The following is a 21,214-nucleotide window of genomic DNA, read 5'->3' on the forward strand; positions in this document are numbered from 1 at the left end:
GGCACAGACCTCCATGGTGGCAGAGTTAGGATTTGAACCTGGTAGTCTGACTTCAGGGTTCATTATACCAGACTGTCTCCACATGTATATGCTCTAGAGTCCTTTAGGGACAAATGAAGATGGTTCAAAACTTACTTTTTCTGTGTACTTTGAGACAGATCTCACTATATTATCCAGGCTGGTCTTGAACTACTGGACTTAAGCTAACCTCCTGCCTCCATCTCTCAAGAAACTGGGACTATAAGCTACAGATACAAGTTGCCCAGTTTTCATAAACTGGGTTTTAAGTGGTTAAAAGTAAAATTATGAAAAATTAATCCTAATATTACTGTGAATTTAATGCATAATTATTCTATGAAACTAAAGCAATTAAAATTATATGAAATCATCCTCTGGCCAAGCAGCCAAATAAAACAGAATGAGAAAGGGATTGACATAAAAAGATCACAAATGAGAAAGAAGTAGAACAAAAATATACATTGTTCATGTGGGAATGAAAATTGAAAATTTCTGAGAGGTTCACAGGTATGTAGTAGGGCTTTTCAAAATGCAACAGAAAAAAGATCAACCTCAACTCTGCTGGCAAGACACAAGATAATCATATACAGTGGTTCTCGGGCAGCTGGATCGCTCAGGCGTAGGCAGTATGGCCCCAAAGAGACCTAAATTCATCAGATGTTAACCCATAATGGAAGAACTAATCCGACTATCCACTTCATGAATCAGTTCAGACAAGTCCAACAACAACAACAACAACAACAAAATAGATCAAAAAAGAACTTTCAGAGGCCAGCCAGATCTTAGGAAGGACAGTGAATTTGCAAGGGTAATATAATAGCTAGTAAATATTATATAATGCTTCCCATCTGGGGGCAATTTTGCTATGGGGAGATATTTGGCAATGTCTGGAGACTTTTAGTTCTCTCAACTTGGTGGCAAGGAAGTAGTCAGAAAAGATGCTAAGCATCTCCAAGGCCCAGGACTGCATTGTTTTTGTTGTAGGGAGTCTACAACAAAAAAATCATGTGGTCCAAAATGTTATCAGTAATGAGATCAAGAATCCAGCATTTATTGAGCACTAATGCCAGGCCTGCTTTAAGAGCTCTAACACCTCACTCAATTCTCACAGCAACCTCTGAGATAAATATCACTATTCCCACTTTATAGATGAAGAAGAAAGCTAGGCTATGAAGAGTACTTTCACATGATTGATTACACAGCTGTGGATGACAGCACCCTGACCCAACAGCCCAACTCGCACATCATGTGTCCCTCAATTTCTTATCCTATGATTGTACGCATCCTCTCACAGCAAAGGCAGATTTTGATTCTGCAACAAAGAGGAGCTGGAGTTTGGGCAGCAATGGCAGGAGTGCTAGGCTCCTGACTTTCCTCTCTTGAAACATCACACATAGACATCTACCCAAGAGCTTGATAGAGAGCAGACTTTGCATGCTGGCCCCATCACAAAGACAAGGGCTAAATTATGAAATAAGGAGGACACAAGAAATGATGCTATTAAGAACATGGTTTTTAAAAAAGGAAGGGGGAGTTTATCTTTTTTAAAAAAGCATTTATAGATTTCATTTTTTAAAAATTTAGATCTATAAAAAGTAGCAATATAAGTGGCACTCTGTGGTGGAGAATCACCCAAATTCTTATGTTAAAATTTTGTTGATTCAAATACTCCTTAAAAATAAATGGACATGTTGGGCACAGTAGCACATGACTGTAATCCCAGAAGGCAGGAGAACTGGAAGTTCAAGGCTAGCCTGGGCAACTTAGTAAGACTATCTCAAAATAAAAAATAAAAAGGGTGGGAGATGTAATGCAGTGGGGTAAAGCACTCCCAGGTTCAATCCCCAGTATAGCAAAAATAAATAAATGGACATTACTTAAAACTTTTTAAAAGCAGTTTTCCCTTTACTTTTTAATATGTCTTTTTATCTACTATAGGTTGATTACTGTCCTGAATCTTACCCATCTTTCTTTGGAAACGAACAATAAAAAAAAAAAATTATAAAAAGGGTCAAAAATTCTGTTTTTACCTCTAAAATAGTAGAGTTTATGACTCCTATTCCTTCAATATTAAAGACTTCAGTTTGATATTGACTAGTGGATCCTACCCAGATTAGAAACTAGATATATTCATAATTTATCAGTATTTACTCTTAACTAATATGATGGAGACAGAGAGGATTGAAGATTCACACCAAGGAATAAAGGGAAATAAGGACAAGCCAGACTATCCCAAAAGAAAGGAGTCAGGCTTGAAAGAATTGCAAGTTTTCTTTAGCAGGAGCACAGAACTATGCACTAGTATATGAGAACAATGGTACCCTTAAAGGTAGGACTTAAAAAAGAGTTAGGAAGACACAAAAGAAAACCCATGCGTATAGAATGCAACATTATAAAATTCCTAGAGATAACAGAAGAAAACATAGGTGACTTCCAGTATGGTGATGACTTTGTAGATACACCAAGGCAAGTTCCTGAAAAGAATGTCAAGAGAATGAGAGGGGCTGGGGATGTGGCTCAAGCGGCAGTGCGCTTGCCTGGCATGCGCGGGGCACTGGGTTCGATCCTCAGCACCAAATACAAATAAAATAAAGATGTTGTGTCCACCGGAAGCTAAAAAATAAATATTAAAAAATTCTCTCTCAAAAAAAAAATTCCCTCTCTGTAAAAGAGAGAGAGAGAGAGAGAGAGAGAGAGAGAGAGAGAGAGAGAGAATGAATATGAGAGGACAAGCCATGAACTAGAAGGAAATATCTGAAAAAGACATTCAGTAAGCTAGGTGCAGTAGTACACAGCAGCTCAGGAGGCTATGGCAGGGGATTGCAAATTCAAAGGCAGCCTCAGCAACTTAGCAAGACCCTGTCTCAAAATAAAAAATAAAACGAGCTATGAATGTGACTTAAGTGGTTAAGCAACCCTGGGTTCAAGCCCTGGTAAAAAATAAATAAATAAGAATTTAAAGCCCTCCAGGAAAAAAAAGGCATTCAGTAAATGATTGTTACCTAAAATATACCAAAAACTCTTAAAACTCAAATTTTAAAAAATAGCCTAATTTAAAAATGGGCCAAAGATCTTAACAGACAATGTACAGAGGGGAATATATAGCTGACAAATAAGCATATGGAAAGATACTCCATCTCATGTCAAGGGAAACACAAATTAAGACAAGAAGATACCAATACAGACCTATTAGAATGGGCAACATCCAGAAAACTGACAACATCAAATGCTGGTGAGGATGGGGAGCAACAGGAACTCTCATTCATTACTAGTGAGAATGCAAAATGGTACAGTCACTCTGGAAGACAATTGGGCAATTTCTTACAAGACTAAAATATACACTCATCCCATAATCCATCAGTTGTATTCTGTGGTACTTACCTAAAGGGGGTAAAAACTTATGTCCACACAAAAACTTGCAGGTGGATATTTATAGCAGATATATAACTGCCAAAATTTGGAGGCAATCATTTTAGCAGGTAAATGGATTACAACTGGTACATCAGACAATGGAATATTTTTCAGCATTTCTAAAAAGCAATGGGCTATCAAACCATGAAAAGCCATGGAGGAAACTTAAATACATATTGCTAAGTGAAAGTAGACAATCTGAAAAGGTTTCACACTTGTATGTGTCCAACTACTTAACATTCTAGAAAACGTAAAACTCTGGGGAGAGAGTAAAATAACCAATGTTTGCCAGGAGTTGGAAGGATAGCAGGATGAAAGTATGAATAAGTAGAGCACAGAGGATTTTTAAGGTATGATTTGTATGATACTAAATGGCAGAAATATACATCATTATATATTTGCCCACAACCAAAGAAATGCACAACACCAAGAGAGAACTCTAATGTAAAACTATGGACTTTGGGTAATTATGTTAATGTAGGTTCATCAATTATAACAAATGAACCACTCTGGGGGGGGATATGATAATGGGGGAAGCTACGCATGTGTGGGATAGGAGGTAAATGGGAAATTTACACACCTTCTTCTTTAATCCAACTGTGAAATCAAAACTTACCTAAAAATAAAATTAAAAAGAGGCACAAACCTTGGGCACAGGACAGAGATCAGGTGGGAACTAATCTGGGAACTGCGAACTAATCTAGGAAATAAGAAAATGGATTAGAGTGGGGGGAAGAGGATTATTCATTTGAAATTACATTAAAAGTACCTTCCCAGGAAATTCAAACCCCAAAATAACTGATTTCTGGTACTGGAAGTCTACTGTAATAGTACTTAATCTGTGTTTGTTTATTTCTGCCTCTCAGGATACTAGCTCCAAATATATCTGAAATGTTTCAACACAGACAAAGCACATCTTTGTCACATCTGTAAATTAGGTTCACAGCAGAATAGATTAAAAATCCAACAGGATCTGCCAATGAAAGATACATAGTAACCTCCCCTTCCCTCACACACATCACATGATGAGTCAGTTACAACTTTTCCTGTTTTCCTTCCTTTAATTCCGATTCTACGCCCCTCTTTGGGTTTTCCCCTCATTCTGTAATTACAAAGTAGTTCTGTTTTTCTTGGGCTTATCACACCTTATATTTGAAGGATCTTTAATTCATACTGATTCTTAAGAAAAGTGATAAAGGAGTTTAAAACAATATATGTGCAAAAAAATTAGTTATGTTGGGACAAACAATACAGAACAGTATGAATCCAACAATTTGAGAGGAATGTCCAAGAACCTCAACAAAGCATAGGGACCTATGGATTCCCAGAAACTGGCTCTATCTTTATTACATTCAGGAAGGGGAATGAGGGAAGAGGTGAAAGTAACCACTGACAGCCTTTGTTTTCCATATTAGACTTAAAACTGCCAGGATAAGAAGGAAAGCCCTACACTTATTGCAACAATAACACAAGCCTCCACTTGGTGAAGGGTAGGGAACGTAGCAGTGGCAGCAAGTGTCCTATCCTCCTCTGCCTCCCAAGTTCACTGGTCTCAATCACAAGAACAGCTGCACTTTTCCAGCTTCCCAAGCTTTCCCATTCAAAGACACACTTCTAGCACATCTTACAGGCAGATGTGAACACAGAATACTCCAAGGACAATTTCTAGAGGACTGCAATCACTGGCAGAGCGAGGGGGCCTAGGGTGAAGCTGGTTGTGATTGTGGAGGTTGAGTATGAAGAAAGAATTCAGACTGAGGAGACACTAAAAACAAATCTAAACCTACAAAGTCAACAATCACCACCAAGTCTCAAAGTCTTTTTGGAAAACTTCAACCTGTCTCTGATTTTGTTCTAACCTCCTTACAATCCTACCACAGCAGCCAGGGTGATATAAATTGGATAATCCCTGCCCCCTCCATTTATACCCTTTCTATGGCTTCCTGCTGTCCCTAGAATAAAATCCAAACTAAATTATAGCCAACAGACTACCAACTATTTGCCCAGCTACACCCACCAGGCCACATGCCCTCTGTTCAGAAGACTCCCATTAGAACAACCTTTTCCCTAGTTTGCATGCACACCAAACTTTTTCCCATCTGAAGTCTGTCTCTTGTACCTATGGTCCCTTCATCTGGGATGACTTCCCCACAGCTCTTCACAAAAAGCCCTTTGTTCAAATGTCACTTCTTGTGATAAACCTTCCTGAACACTGTAACTAAAAATGTTCCCTCCACAAATTAGACTTCGGCCATCATCCTGTTTATTTCAATTTTAGAATTATGGACTGCTTCTAGGATTGCATTTTGCTTGCTTATTCAAAGCTTCCCCAACTGTAGGACCTTTACTTATTCACTGCCATGTTCAGAAGGCCCTACTAAACATTTGTTTAACTTATTCATGCAACAGGTAAGAGAAACATGCTTAGAAATTCCAATTTGCCAAATTATGATGGTGAGATCTTTAAAGTAAACAGTGCTTCATCATTTCTTCATTAATCTCTTAAATCATCACTCTCTGCCTCGTTACTGGGTCACCCCAGTATACTAACAGGTTATGATAACTTAATAAAATCCTCCCTAAAAATACAGATTTACTTATTTAAAGTCACTTACAAAATGCTCACCATGTGCTAGGGATGTATCACTAGTCTGTGCCCCCATTTTAAGTATATAATGCCTTTGCATTTTAAAAACAAAAATCAGGATAAACACAGATGCTTACATAGTATGATAAAAGGAAACTTCACTCCAGAGCAAGTATTTGCTTTCAAAATTCTTCTGACAGTAAAACTTCATTTGTTAGCACATTAGAAGACATCTTCCAGAGCACACAAATTATAATCAATTACATATTTAATTATAATACATATTGACACTGTAGCACATTTGTGATAAGTCCTTTTATTGGTTGTGTTATTAGTAAAAATAATATGTAAATTTTTATCTTAAAAGTTCAAAAATTAGAACCTCTATATATGTTTTCCTTAATCTTTCCTATCAGTAGAAACTGCAGCTTTACCCTAGAAATGATAAAATAAATTTACTTATACCTATAAGTACTCAAAATCAAGAACAAAGAAAATAAGGCTAATACATGCCCTAGAATGGAAAAACCCATTTGGTTTGGGAGGTAACAGGAGAAGAAAAGATAAAATTAAATGTCAGAAACATCTGCAGAAATCCTTAAATTCAGTTTTAATCTGAAAGAGTCACAGGTAAAAGAAAAACATTGATTCAACTGGAATATGTGCAAGGAGATGTCTGTATTGTAAAATTAACCAAAACATGTTAAACTAAATGCTGATATCAAACTTAAAACTGTAAGCTTGACCAACAGATAGACTCAGTATCTTCTATCTACCACCTTTCTCAAAAGAATTAAAAAACTTCTGGCATACACGATTCTCCATATATCCAGGAAATAAATGAAGAAAAAAAGAGTGATTTTTTTTTTTAGATTAAACAACGAAAGGAGGCAAATTAATTCCCACAAGAGCAGAGAAGACAATGTTCAGTCCTATCCAGCTCAGAAAACAAAGCAGAGAAAGAGTATTACATGTGCCTGCAGATATAAAAACAAAATACAATTTAGAAATAATACTTCACAAGAAAACTCAAAGCTATAGATGTTGCTCCATAAATCTGGCTTGTCCCAGTGGCTTCCTGAGTAAGATTATTGTGTATTTTTAAAAACATTTGACTATATAAGTGTTGTATATGTTGCTCTTCCTATACCCACTTCCTTCTACAAACAGAACTGGACTGGATATCTTCATTTGTATCTTTTTACTTAATACTGAATTTCCACTGCCATTTTCCTTATATGTCCATACGGTAGAAATAATTGTTGCAGCTCAATCTTAATGACTTAAAGGCCTATTAAACAGAATTTTAATTTTACTTTTACTTAAAAAGCAGATAAATAGATGTGGATCTTATATTTCCTTTAAAAGTAACTGAAAGGAAAAAAGATAACTGGAATTTTTCTATGTGTGCTTCCTGGAATTTATGTGTGTGTTTCTTGTCCTTCAGTTTATATTCAGAAAAAAAAAAAAAAAAAAAAAAGAAAAGAAAAAGAAAAATGCTCAATTAATTACAATTCCAAGTAGAATGTGATAAATTCTCTATGAAAGTCATCAGAACTCAGAGGAAGACAAAACTACCTTCAACTAAACTTATCTTATGGGAGGAAGCTTGAAGGATGAGCACTCAAAACAGAGCAGCAGAAATCTTCAGCTCAAACAGGGGAAAGATATTAGTCCAGTTTATTTGAATAACTACCTACACTGGGGAAAAGTCCAAATCATTAATAGAAAAAAAATGAGAAACTGTCATGAAGCAATACTCATTTCCAGGCTTTATAAGACACTGCCATTAAAGCTTTATCTTACTTTCATGTTTATAAGCCTAAGTTGGAAATCACTGTTTTTATCTATAGAAGATAGGGAGTTTTGAATGCCAGTCTTCTCACTGTGGATCTCACTCTGATGAGGATGTGAAAGAATTTAAAAGGGAACTGTAAGACTCTAGGTGTAGACGATGGAATGAAATGAAGGGGCACAAAGAAAGAGGGGCTTGGCAACAACAGAAGCGTCAGGTTCACATAAAAAAAACTGACAGGTGAAATATTTGCACGTGGGGTGCAAGGTAGGAGGAAGAATTAAGATTGCTTCAAGGGGCTGAGGATATAGCTCAGTTAATAGCCTGCTTGCCTTGCATGTACAAGGCCCTGGATTCTAATCCCCCGCAACACACATACATACACACACACACACACACACACACACACAGCCTCAAGGTTTTATTCCTGGGTAACCAGGAGAAAAAACTAGAAGGGGGGGCAGAGCAAAATGACAGTGAATTAGCTTAAGTAATTACTAGTCTTGTTAGAAATGTCTACATCAGATCCACACATCTGATACCTTCTACATGCTAGGCACTGTTACCAGGTGCTTAGAATACAGCAGTGAACACAACTGGGAAGCACCCTGAGCCACATGGAACTCACCCTCTAGTGGCAGACAACAGATAATGAGTAATTATATAAACAAGTAAATATACATTATAGGAAGTGTGGGGTTGTGTGCAATTTTAAATAAGAAGGTAACATCTGAACAAATACCCAAAGGTGAGGGAGTGAGCTATGTATGCAAAGAGCTGAGGAAGAGTCAGCAACTAACACCCCAATATCTCAAAACAATTTCACTCCAAAATGCTTTTGAAGTTAGCAGCAACATTGCAACACACTTCTTAGGACCCAGTCCTATTTCCTTAGGCTAATATTCAGGGTTCCATTTCCTGACTCTATCCTGCCTAATCAAGAAAAGTCACCAATAACACAGTGATAACAAACTGCCAAGTAGGTCAATTTGTTTATACTGGTCATTTACATTCTGTATATATGAGAAAAGGGCTACAGTTTAAACAACAAAACCAAAGCACTGTTAGAACATGTTTGTACAAAGCTTAAGAAGACAATCATCTTGTTCTCAAAGCAATAATTGATGTAGCAACTTTGAGACTTGTGATTTAAATCAAAGGTGCTGAAGAATGATTATGAATCATGCAATTAAGCTACCAAAGCAGGATGTTGCTGAGAGAAAAACCATTCACAGTACCATAAAACTGTCAAAAATAAAAATAGTAACTATCATCAAAACTAGAATATATTCCTCTGATTTTACAATTCATTGATCAGCAGAAGTGAATTCTAGTCTAAGCTTGTTTATTGATTCTGGGTTTCTGGCACCACACCTTTATCTTATAATGACCAGTTAGTCTGATTTTCAAATCCCTTTCAATTCTGAGAGTCTATGCAGCAAGCTAATGATGTCTGTTTACTTATTTTGGATGCTCTGGTTTACATACTCTTGCAATAATAGAATAAACACTTACTTCAAACAGAATAATTCATGTCTGTATAAAGTGGCAGGAACTGTTTTTTTTTAAACAAATATTCCACAACTTAAAATGAGGCTACATTCACCTTAACGGTGATACTTTTTTCTCTCTCTTAGAACAGCCTTAAAGACTGGGCTGTCTGAGGGTTAGAGGGTTAGCTAGGTGGTACAGCACTTGCAGGAGACCCTGGATTTGACTCCCAACACTGTCCAAGAAAATAATAAGACTGGGGTGTCAGTTCATTTGAGAGTGGATTTGATTTAGAACAAGGTGCATTGCGTCCTCTTCTTGCAGGACTCATCTTACAAAAACTGTCCAAAGCAATCCCCAAACATTTCTAGCAACACCTCTAAGGAAAATGCGTACGTTTTCCAGTGATGGCAAACTTTGGAAATTAATGATCATTTAAATGCGTAATAAGAAAACAGCCAGCACTCATTGTTGGCAAGCATTAGGCAATAATCTCTCAATCCTTACAATCCTGTAAATTAGGGACATATGTGAGGACTCAGCATACAGGAGTTAAGCACATTGTTCAACTTTTCTCAGTTAATAAATGACTTGAACCCAGGCATTCCAGCTTCAAAGCTATCATACCTAATATTCCCGTGGTATATTTATTCCCTGGTGTCCTTGTTTAAATAACAGTCCCATGATAAGTCGCACCCTTCTCGCAAACTCAACACCACCAAGTCAATATTAAGGCGCCCCCGCAAGCTCACATTGGAGAAGTTTCTCCTACAGTCCTGAACCACTAACTATAAATGTATTTTAAAGAATATAAGAACTTAACAAGTAAGTACCTGAAATTTCTCGAGATTTGAGGAGAGGGTGTGTGGAGATCAACTCAAAATTTCTCTGTCCCGGAGCAAAGTGCTGCGAAGCGAGAGCACCACCAGCTGCGGTCCCGGCGTCTCCGGCTCCGAGGTTCACCCGAGGAGGCCGCCCACCCGCCAGCGCCCAGCCCGCCCCTCCTACTCCGCGCGCGGAAATGGAACCCAGCCGGTTCTCCCCAAACACACCTGCCCTGGGCGCGCCAGTGGGGTCCCTCCACCTGGCCCGAGCGGTACTGAGGCCCCTCCCAAGCCAGGTTCCCCCGCCAGCTCGGCAGTCTACACGCTTACCTTCGGAGACCCACCCCCGGCTCGTGGCTAGAGGGAAGCGCCACACCACACCACAGCTGCGCCACACTTGGCCGGGCTCCGCACCGCGCCACCCGCCCCCAGCGGCGCCCGCCGAGCTCGGTGCCCCGACCCAACCTCCAGGCCCCACCCCTCACTGCTGGGCCCGCCCTCACTAAATCACAGGCACCGCCTCCCAGCCGAAGGGGCGTTCCCTCCGCCCGCTCAGCCCCGCCCCTAAAGCACTCTGGGCGCCTGGGCTGGACCAGCTGCAAACGGGACAATCCTCGGGAGGCGGTAAGTAAATAAGAGGAAGTGGGGGACCCTGAGCATGTGTAGCCCCCAGAGAGGAAGGGCTGGACACCGACGGACGAAAGAGCGAAAAAGGCAGCGAGCTCCACCAGCGTAAGACAAGAAAGAGGCTTGAGAAGGGAAAGACAAAGCCCTCTCCTCAGATTCCAGCCAAGGTGGAGGACCAGTTGAGACCTTAAAACATCGTTCACTCATTCAGGGCATCGGCATAACCCCTCCTCTGGCTGAATAGGAATCACACACAAATTCGCAGTTACACGAATGAGAAGTCATTGGGAATGGTATTCAAAGGGGGCAAAGAACAGAAGTAATGCATTTACTGACACCCTCTGCACGTCCTGGTGCTTCCTTTTAAAACTTGTGGATACTGACTCCCAGAAAGAATCCTCACCCCAGATTTAAATTAATGTTAATTATTTCTTCTCACTTCAAATAGCTCAGGCACATTGGGAAAGAGCAAACCCTTTACCCCAGGCAGGCCAAGTCTAAATAAAAATTGTAGGAGGCCATTTTTGGGGTTTGTTTTGTTTTGTTTTGTTTTTAGTTGTAGATAGACGCATACCTTTATTTTATTTATTGTTACTTTTTTTTAATATGGTGCTGAAAATTGAACCTAGTGCCTGCCTCGGGCTCTGTGAGCGCTCTACCACTAAGCCACAACCCCAGCCTGAGGCCATTGTTTTTGACCAAGCTCTTGCTCTAGACCCCAACAGACCAGACTAAAAATCAAAACTACCCATGATAAAGTTCCACATCACCAAATGCAAACTAAGTTGTGTTTATGTGTGTGTTGGTACTGACTAGGGATCGAACCCAGGGACATTCTACCACTGAGTTTATATCCCCATCCCTTTTTGTTTTTTGAGACAGGGTCTTGCTAAATTGCTGAGGAACACGTGTTCCTCATATCTCAGCTTTCTCAATCATTGAGATTACAGACTTGTGCCAACTAAATTTTTATCTGACCTAGTAGTAGGGGTGGGATGAGAATGCCAACTTTCCCCAAACAGGCCAATCAACATAACAATGAAATTCCCTGTGCTTTAATCCTTATATCCGTTAATCCCTACAAAAAGTAACCTGAAGTAATCTGCTGTTAACCTATCAATTTATCGATTACTTTTCTATTGTTTTGTTTCTGTGCCCTCACTTTACAAGGAAAGCAACTTTCTGTTTTTTCTTTTATTCTATTTTCTATAGCCTTTTCTGTGTGTAAAACCACCCTCCTCCACACGGTTCACTGGAACACTCTATGATAGGTAGGTAGGTAGATAGTTTATATAATATTAATTCTAGAACAGCAAAATACAGTCATTTAAGATATTTCTTTAACTAAATTGCTATGATTTTTTTACATGAATATCCATAGTATACTACTTAGAAAGTTGGTAACTGGGTGTATAAATAAAGAAAAAGATTAATTGAAAAATCAAGTCATTTGATTGATGATAATCGAATTAAGGCAGGGAAACAGGCCTTGCTTTGCCAACAGACAGGACTGACACACGGCAAACTTCACTACAAGAACTTCAGAAAAATACCAAGAGGCCAACCTAGCTGCATGGCCTTAAAGAAAGTCACAATATCTGAAGCTCTCAATTTCCACATCATTAAAATTAGGGGATTCAGTTAGGTGACCTCTAAATATCCTTCCACACATTTGAGTTTATCTTGCCAGGCTCAACTCAAAAAAAGATTCAAGAAATGCCTATCAGGGCTATTCTATTCAGTAGCACACAGAGAAGGTGGGAATTTTTAGCAGAAGTCTCCTTCAGGGATCTCTGGCATCAGTTCATTCAAGCTTTCCTTTCTTTGTTATGATTAAAGTGTAATTCTTATCCTAGCTCAAAACCTTTGAATTCTTTTCTTTCAATCTTGACATTTGGTCATCAGGTCCTTCATTTTCTCTTTTACAGAATCTCTTTAATTACTCTCCCCATTTCCACTGCCATCTCTTTGTAAAGAACAAATTCAAAGAATTCTTAATCTTTAATTATAGCAGGTGGGATTCATAGAAGACCTTTGCTCAGCTCAGGTGCCTCTATTTGCAATAAAATACTATAGTACTCAGGATCTGCACCACTTAACCTGGCACTTAGCAGAGCTACTCTGGTTTTGTTATTTTTGTTGTTGTTATTTATCTCTAAAAACTAAGCTGTAAATCACTTACTAGATGTACACAAGCCCCAGACAATCCTGGCAGGAAAGTCTGTTTTCAATATCTGAAGAAGCCTAAAAGGAATTATATATTCAACTACAATTAGGCTTTTACAGTTACCTATAATAGCAAGGTTCTCTATTTTTGTCTGAAATATTATATTATAGTAACACTAGTTACTTCATTCTAACCAAAGGCTTTGGTTGGCAGTTATATGTGACTTATGTATAAAAAATGGAAAAATAAATTTTTACTAAATAAGACTTGTTGGATCTTTGAGATCCATGGAGATAAATTAAAAAAAAAAAAAAAAAGTAGGGGCTGAGGTTGTGGCTCAGAGGTAGAGTGCTCACCTAGCATGTGCAAGGCCCTGGGTTTGATCCTCAGCACCACATAAAAATAAATAAAATCTCTAAACTTGAGTTTAAAAAAAAAAGTAGTCTATCTATTCTTTGTCATCCATTGCACTAACAAGTTATAGTTAGTGCAATGTTTTAAAATACATGAATCAATCTATGATTATTTTTAGTTTTCCTCATGGTCTTTTGCTATAACTAAAATACTGATTTTTTTCTTCCCATGCAAATAAGATAGTGAGAGTTTCCCCTTATATTTCCATAGAAATCCTCAAGAGTAAGAATAATCATACAACACTTCTTGGATTTGGACTAGAATATTTTTCAATGTTCCAGAAATAAACTCTGAAATCATAGTATTCCCTACATGAGGGAGTTCAATATACTATTAAAGATCTTCAGAGAGTAAATTTTCCTTAACTGCAACCTTACCCAGATGGCACAAGTAGAGGCAGAACCAACTTTGCTAAATGACTACCATGTAAGAGTAAAAAATGATTTGCAATCTATCAATGGCCCCTTGTGTTTTGAAAATGTCACTGGCACATTTCAAGGAGGTCCCAGAGCTGTGAAGTCTGGCCCAAACAATCTATAAATCACTACACCCAGCAAACCTTCATAATGTTCTATTATGTATTAAATAGGCACACTAAATAAAGTTGCTTTATTTTAAAATGTAGTGTACCAAGTGCGACTGGTTATAGACTATTGGAACTTTTGTCTTCCTCACCTTGAAATGTGAGGTTATTATTAACAGTAGAATTTTGGGGGACTTCTGAATTCAGCCAAGATTGAGTAGCTAGACCCTCCCACCTGAACCAACCAAAAGGAAAAAAAGAGCCAGACGAAATAAATGAAACAACTGTTTTCAAAATATTGGATATTATGCAATGAAAGCAAGTGATCCTCAGAGATGGAAAATAAGCAAGTTTACCCCAACTTACTACATTCAGACAGCTTACAGGCCATGGCATAGGGATAAGGGGAAGGAATTCAGGGGAGCCCAAACAGACTGCCTGAGTTGAGCAAATAGAATTGGGAATCCAGGGAGAACAAGATTGCCAAAGTTCACAAGGCAGAGTACAAGAGACAGTTAACTGCACAGAGAACCCCAGAGACTTGCAAGAGGGTTCTCCCTGAGAACTTTACATTACTGATCAGTGCATGCATATATAACAAAACAAAAATTATGAAAGGTCCAGGACACAAACCATTTGAAAGCATTAGAGGGAACAATAGTGGGCACTCACAGAGAACCAGGAATCATTGCTGGTCCAGGCAGGCAGACTAGAAAACCTCCTAGTTCCATGGGCTGAGTGTTCAGACGAGTCTTGCATTAGTATTGGAGAGGAATTCGCTCTAGACTAAATGCTGTTTGGGTCTTGCCAATAAAAATCATAGAGGTAAGGTCCAAAAGGAACAAACTATTTCAAGGTAATTTAACTCCATTTCAAATTCAAGTACATTTGTGGGAAAACAAAAATATCCAGCACCCAACAAAACTGAGTTCACGATGTCTGACATTCAATAGTCAGTATTGAATAACTGACATTCAGTATCACAAGTCATGCAAAGAAACAGAAAAATATTACCCATTATAAGAAGAAAAATCAGTCACTGAAACTGATCCACAACTGAGCTAGACGTTAGAATTAGCACACTAGGACATTAAATAAGTACTATATGCTAATATACTAAAAAAAAAAGTTAAGAGGTAATGAAAGTATAAAATTTTCTAAATCCAATTTCTAGAAATAAAAATAATCTGTACGGTGAAAAGTATAGCAGGTGGGATTAATAGAAAATTAGACATTGCAGAAGAAAAGATTAGTGAACTTAAAAACAGCAAGAGAAAGTTTCTACAATGAACTATAGAGACAAAAAAGAATTAAAAATAAAAAGTCAAAAATGAGCTACAGGTAACTTTAAGCAGCCCTAAATACTTGTAATTAGAGATCCTGAAAGAGAGGATAAAGGTGGTTTGTGAAAAGGACCAGAAAAGACATCTGATGAAATAATGGCTGACATATTCCAAATTGAATGAAAACTAAACTCACAGATTATAATAACTTCAGTGAATTTAATTCTAGGAAAATGAAGAAAAAGACACCAATATACATTTTAATGAAATTACTAAAAACTAGAAATTTACAAAAAAAAAAAAAGCAGCTGGGTATAGTAGCCCATGTCTATAATCCTTTCAACTTGTGAGACTGAGGCAGGACAATCACAAATTCAAGGCTAGTGTGGGCCTCCTCCCACTCCTTGAACAAGAAATGTTCAAGGAAGCCCTGCAAACCTAAGGATATTTATTCATATATCTGGAATCTACACAAGATCTACACAAGAAATAAAGCATACTGGAAATAGTAAAAATGATGATAACATTTTTGTAATGTAAATCTCCTTAAAAATAACAATTATTTTTTAAAATGATAATAATTTATCGTGATTTTTATAGCCAATATATAAGTACAATGATGTTAGTAGAATAAAGGCTAAGAGACATGAAAGTTAGTTATTCTAAGCATAAGTATTCTATAAGTACTGTGGTATAATTCAATTAAAGATAGACTATAGTAAATTAACACCTAAAACCACTCATAAGAGGAAAAAAGAATTTGTAAATAATAAGCCAACAAGGAGATAAAATGGAAAACATAATGTTCAATCCAAACCAAGGCAGAAAACAAAGAAAAAGGAAACAACACATAGGTCAAATAAAAAACAAAGAGCAATATGGCAGACTTAAACTTGACTCACATAAATAATGACATTAAATTTCATGGTAAAAACATTCAGTTAAATAATTTGTCACACTGAATTTAACTATATACTACCTATACACACACACACACACACACACCAAAAAAAACCAACCCTGCACTTCAAATATGAAAACACATTAGATTAAAAGTAAAAAGATGGAAAAAATTATACCATGTTAATGCCATAAGCCAACTAATATGCCAAGAATATTTCAGAATAAATGCTATTATAGGGGAAAAGAAGATCATTTCATAATGATAACAAGGCCAATTTATCAAGAGAATATAATAATCCTAAATCCTCTGTTGTACCTAACAACAGAGCTTCAAAATAGATGAACAAAAACTGAAACAACTTAGAGGAGAAATAGACACATCTACAATTATAGTCAGAGGTTTCAAAAACCTCTCTCATAATATTAGCACAAATAGAGGGAACAACAGCAGAGATACAGAAGACCTAAACAACACTCTATCCATCTTAACCTAATTGATAAGTATATAATACCCTCAAACATAAAACTATATATTATTTTCAAGTGTACACAGATATTTACCAAGACAGATCATGTTCTGTCTCATAAAACAAGTTTTAATAAACACAAAAAGATTCAAATCATATAAGACTATGTTCTCTAACAAGATGAAATTAAATTAGAAATCAATAGCAGAAAGATATCTGGAAACCTCCATATTTTACATCAAAATATATAATTCTAACAATGCATGAGTCAAAGAAGAAATAAAAGAAAAATTTAAAAATATTGTCCTGAATGAAAATGATAATACAACATACCAAATGTTTTACATGGCACTAACACAGTAATTAGGAGGTAATTCCCATGCTGGAAAAATCTTAAACAATGAACTCAGCTTCCACCTTATAAAATTTAAAAGAGAAGAGCAAATTGATCCAAAGTGGGAGAAAATATTTGCAATTCATATATCTGATAAGTCTAGAATCCAGAATACATAAAGAATCTGTGCAACAACCAAACTCAAACAACAAAATTCAATAACCACCAAAAAAAAACCCAATTTCTTTTTTTTTCTTTATTCTAATTAGTTATACATGACAGCAAAATGCATTTCGATTCATGTACACATATGGAACACAGCTTTTCATTTCTCTGGTTGTACACGATGTAAAGTTGCACCATATGTGCAGTCATACATGTACCTAGGGCAATGATGTCCATCTCATTCCACCATCTTTCCTGCCTCCATGCCCTGTACCCTCTCCTCCTTCCCCTTTGCCCAATCAAAGTTCCTCCATTCTTCCCACACCCACACCCCCATTATGTATCCGCATCCACTCATCAGAGAGAACATTCGGCCTTTGGTTTTTGGGACTGGCTTACTTCCCTTAGCATGATATTCTCCAATTCCATCCATTTACCTGCAAATGCCATAAATTCATTCTCTTTTAATGCTCAGTAATATTCCATGTGTGTATATACTATAGTTTCTTTATCCCTTCATGTACTGAAGGGCATCTAGGTTGGTTCCACAGTTTAGCTATTGTAAACTGAGCTGCAATTAACATTGATGTGGCTGTGTCACTATAGTATACTGACTTTTAAGTCCTTTGGGTATAGACCAAGGAGTGGTATAGCTGAGTCAAATGGTGGTTTAATTCCAAGTTTTCTAAGGAATCTCCATATTGCTTTCCACAGTGGTTGCAACAATTTGCAGTGCCACCAACAATGTATGAATGTACCTTTTCCCCCACATCTTCACCAACACTTATTGCTTGTATTCTTGATAATTGCCATTCAGACTGTAGTGAGATGAAATCTTAGAGTAGTTTTGATTTGCATTTCTGTAATTCTAGAGAAGTTGAGCATTTTTTCATTTATTTGCTGATTGGTTGTATATCTTCTTATGAAAAGTGCCTGTTCAGTTCCTTAACCCATTTATTGATGTGGGTATTTATTTAAAAAAAAAATTAGGGCAGGGGTTGTGGCTCAGTGGTAGAGCGATTGCCTAGCATGCATGAGGCACTGGGTTCGATTCCTGGGACCACATAAAAATAAACAAACAAGCTGGGTGTGGTGGCACACACCTATAATCCCAGTGGCCGAGACTCAAGATCTTGAGTTCAGAGACTGCCTCAGCAATGGCGAGGCACTTAGCAACTCAGTGGGACCCTGTCTCTAAATAAAATACAAAATAGGGCTGGGGATGTGGCTTAGTGGTTGAGTACCCCTGAGTTCAATCCCTGGTACCAAAAAATAAAAATAAATAAATAAATAAACAGATAAAATAAAGGCATTGTGTCCATGTATAAAAAAAATTTTAAAAAAATTTAAAATGGGCAAATGACTTGACTAGATGATATATTTCCAAAGAAAATATACAAACAGCCAAGATGCCTTGCACATGAGAAGATGCTCAACATCATTAGTCACTACTAAAATGCAAAACAAAACCACAGTGAGATACCCACTAGGATAGTAAGGACAAATAAAAAATAAAGTGAGGATGTAAAGAAATTAGAGCTCTTGTACCCTATTGGTAGGAGTGTAAAATGGTGTGGGTGCTGTGGAAAACAGTTTGGTGGTTCCTTAAAAAGTTAAACATAGAATTGCTATATGACCCAGTAATCGAAGTATTCTCTGGAATTTACCCACTGTTCTCTGTATATAAACCCTAGAGAACTGAAAACAGGCATAATACTCAAACAAATATCTGTATGTGCATGTCCACAGCAGCACTATTTACAGCACCCTAGAGGTATAGACATCCAAATGTCCATCAGCAGGCAAATAAATAAACTGTGGTATACTCATTCAATGGAATATATTCTGGATTCTAGAACTTTATATGATTTGCAAATATTTTTCCCATTTTGGTTCAATTTGCTCCTTTTTTTTTTTTTTTTTTTTTTGGTTTTACAAGGAAGAAGCTGTAGTCATCAATTCAAGACCTTTTTCTTTTCCAACATTAGCATTACCTTCTAATTACTGCCTAGTGCCAGTCATAAAAATGAATGAACATGCTACAACGTGAATGAACCTTAAAAATATTATGATATTATGATAAGTAAAAGAAGCCAGACACAAGAGGTCACAACTGTATGATTTCATTGATATACAGATAATTTCTTAGAAACAGAAAACAGATTGGTAGTTGCCAGGGGCTAGGGGAATGGGTAATAATTGCTTAATGGGTTTGGCATTTTATTTTGTATGCTAAAAATATTTTGAAAATAGATGTGTCCATTGTACAACACTGCAAATGTACTAAATGTCACTAAATTATTCACTTTAAAATGGTTAACTTTATGTTATCTGAATTTTATCTCAATTTCTAAAAATACCTTAGCTGGGCACAGCTACCTGTAGTCCCAGCTACATAGGAGATTGAGAAAGGAAGATCACTTAAGCCCAGAAGTTTTTTTTTTAAATATTTATTTTTTAGTTGTAGATGGACACATTACTTTTATTTTATTTTTATGTGGTGTGAGGATCGAACCCAGTGCCTCTCGCATGCTAGGAGAGCACTCTACCACTGAGCCACAACCCCAGCTCCAAGCCCAGAAGTTCAAGAGTAGTCTGGGCAACGTTTTTTTGAGACTCTATTTCCAAAAAAAGAAAAGAAAAAACACTTAACAATATCCCACTGAGGACTGAAAAAAAATATTAACAACTCAGTCTCCTTGGTCTTCCATATTCTCACCATTATTAAATCCTACTTCCCCTGCAGGCACACCATGCTCCAAGCAAAACAAACCCTTTCATTTATGTGCAACACAGCACACTTCTCTATATGTTTAAGTCCTGCTCATCCTTAAAGGCATAAATATAACACAAGCTCCTACAAGAGTCTTCCTCATTCCTTCAAGAAGGAATACTCTTTCCTGTAAGCTCTTATAAGCAGTTTATCTACACCTCTGACCTTCTACCCAAGTTATTTGTTTGTATAAAACATGTTCTATTTTAAACAACAAATGCCAGAAAGAACCATATAATTTATCCTATTACTCCCAGAGCCCTTTGCATACTCTTTCTACACAAGTAGTCTCCTAAATATTTGTTGAAGGAAAAAGGTTAATGTAAAATGACTTTCTGCATGTAAATTCTCTTGGCTTTCATTTTAAGGTGAGATGTGTTTTTCTGGTGAAAAAATTTAACTCTAGCATGTTTAAATATCTTTGAAAATTTCATATAAGAAATATAATTTTCTGGGCTGGGATTGTGGCTCAGTGGTAGAGCACTCGCCTAGCACGGGCAGGACCCAAGTTCGATTCTCAGCACCACATAAAAATAAAGGCATTGTGTTGTGTCCATCTACAAAAAAGATTCATTCATATTCTCTCTCTCTCTAAATATATATATATTTAATTTCCTGATGGATAATTATAAAAATATTTCTGAACACTAACATAAAATAATTAGAACTATTTGTATTGTTCACAATAATTGCTGATGGTCTTTATAACAATAAAGAGCATAATAATATCTAATACTTATATTGCATTTACATTCCATATTCTCCAAGCGCTTTATTAATTCACTTGATCCTCACAGTAACTATATGAGCTAGGCACAATGATCAACTCCATGTTACAGGTAAAAGAAACACCTGAAAAGTCAAATAACTTGCCCCAAAATAACTTAGTAAGTGGGGCTGGGATTAAAACCCAAGCACTCCAGTTCCGGGTTACAGGCTTTTAACCATTATACTAGGTAACCTCTGTGTAGTAACAGTTTAATAAAATGGCTTTGCAAAGGTCAATGAATGTCCAAGAAAACATTTCCTAATATTCTAGAGTAGGTTAATGTCAAACATTCACTGTTTTCTCAGCTTTTATGCCCTAGAATTCTGAGATGGCTGATAACTTTTAGAAATAAACTTGATTTTCCTGGGCTAGGGATGTAACTCAATAGTAGAGCATTTGAGCTCCACACAAGAACACAAGAAAGCACACAATTAAAAATATAATAGTAAATGAACTAATGACAAAGGAATACATTAAAAGTTTAAATAAAGCAATGAAACTGTACATTTACTAAAATATAGACAAAAGGGCCAAAAATTTTATATAGAAAGACTTCTGATAATTCTTTTAATAGTGATTTCCAGTAATTCCAATACATTCCTATATAAAATAGTGCTTTTATACTATTCTTAAATGCCTATTGATTTTCATGAACTATAATGT

The 21,214-nt window shown here is 36.9% G+C and overlaps 1 protein-coding gene across 10 annotated transcripts in view; it reads right to left on the reverse strand.

The window, feature by feature from the left end:
• The window catches only part of SGK3 (serum/glucocorticoid regulated kinase family member 3), a 127,387-nt gene that overhangs the window by 67,447 nt on the left and 38,726 nt on the right, over positions 1–21,214 (reverse strand). The window contains exons 1-2 of one of the 10 annotated variants that reach the window (XM_081266533.1): positions 10,457–10,596; positions 10,136–10,208 (exon numbers count right to left, since the gene is read on the reverse strand). The exons of 7 other annotated variants lie outside the window; for them this stretch is intronic. The gene's annotated coding sequence lies outside the window, so the exon portion shown is untranslated. Of the gene's footprint in view, positions 1–10,135; positions 10,209–10,456; positions 10,601–21,214 lie in introns of those variants that run through there. 2 more of the 10 variants (XM_081266532.1, XM_081266536.1) reach the window with 2 other exon arrangements.

Source organism: Spermophilus citellus, assembly GCF_964194105.1.
Source record: "Spermophilus citellus genome assembly, chromosome: 14".
NCBI lineage: Eukaryota > Metazoa > Chordata > Mammalia > Rodentia > Sciuridae > Spermophilus > Spermophilus citellus.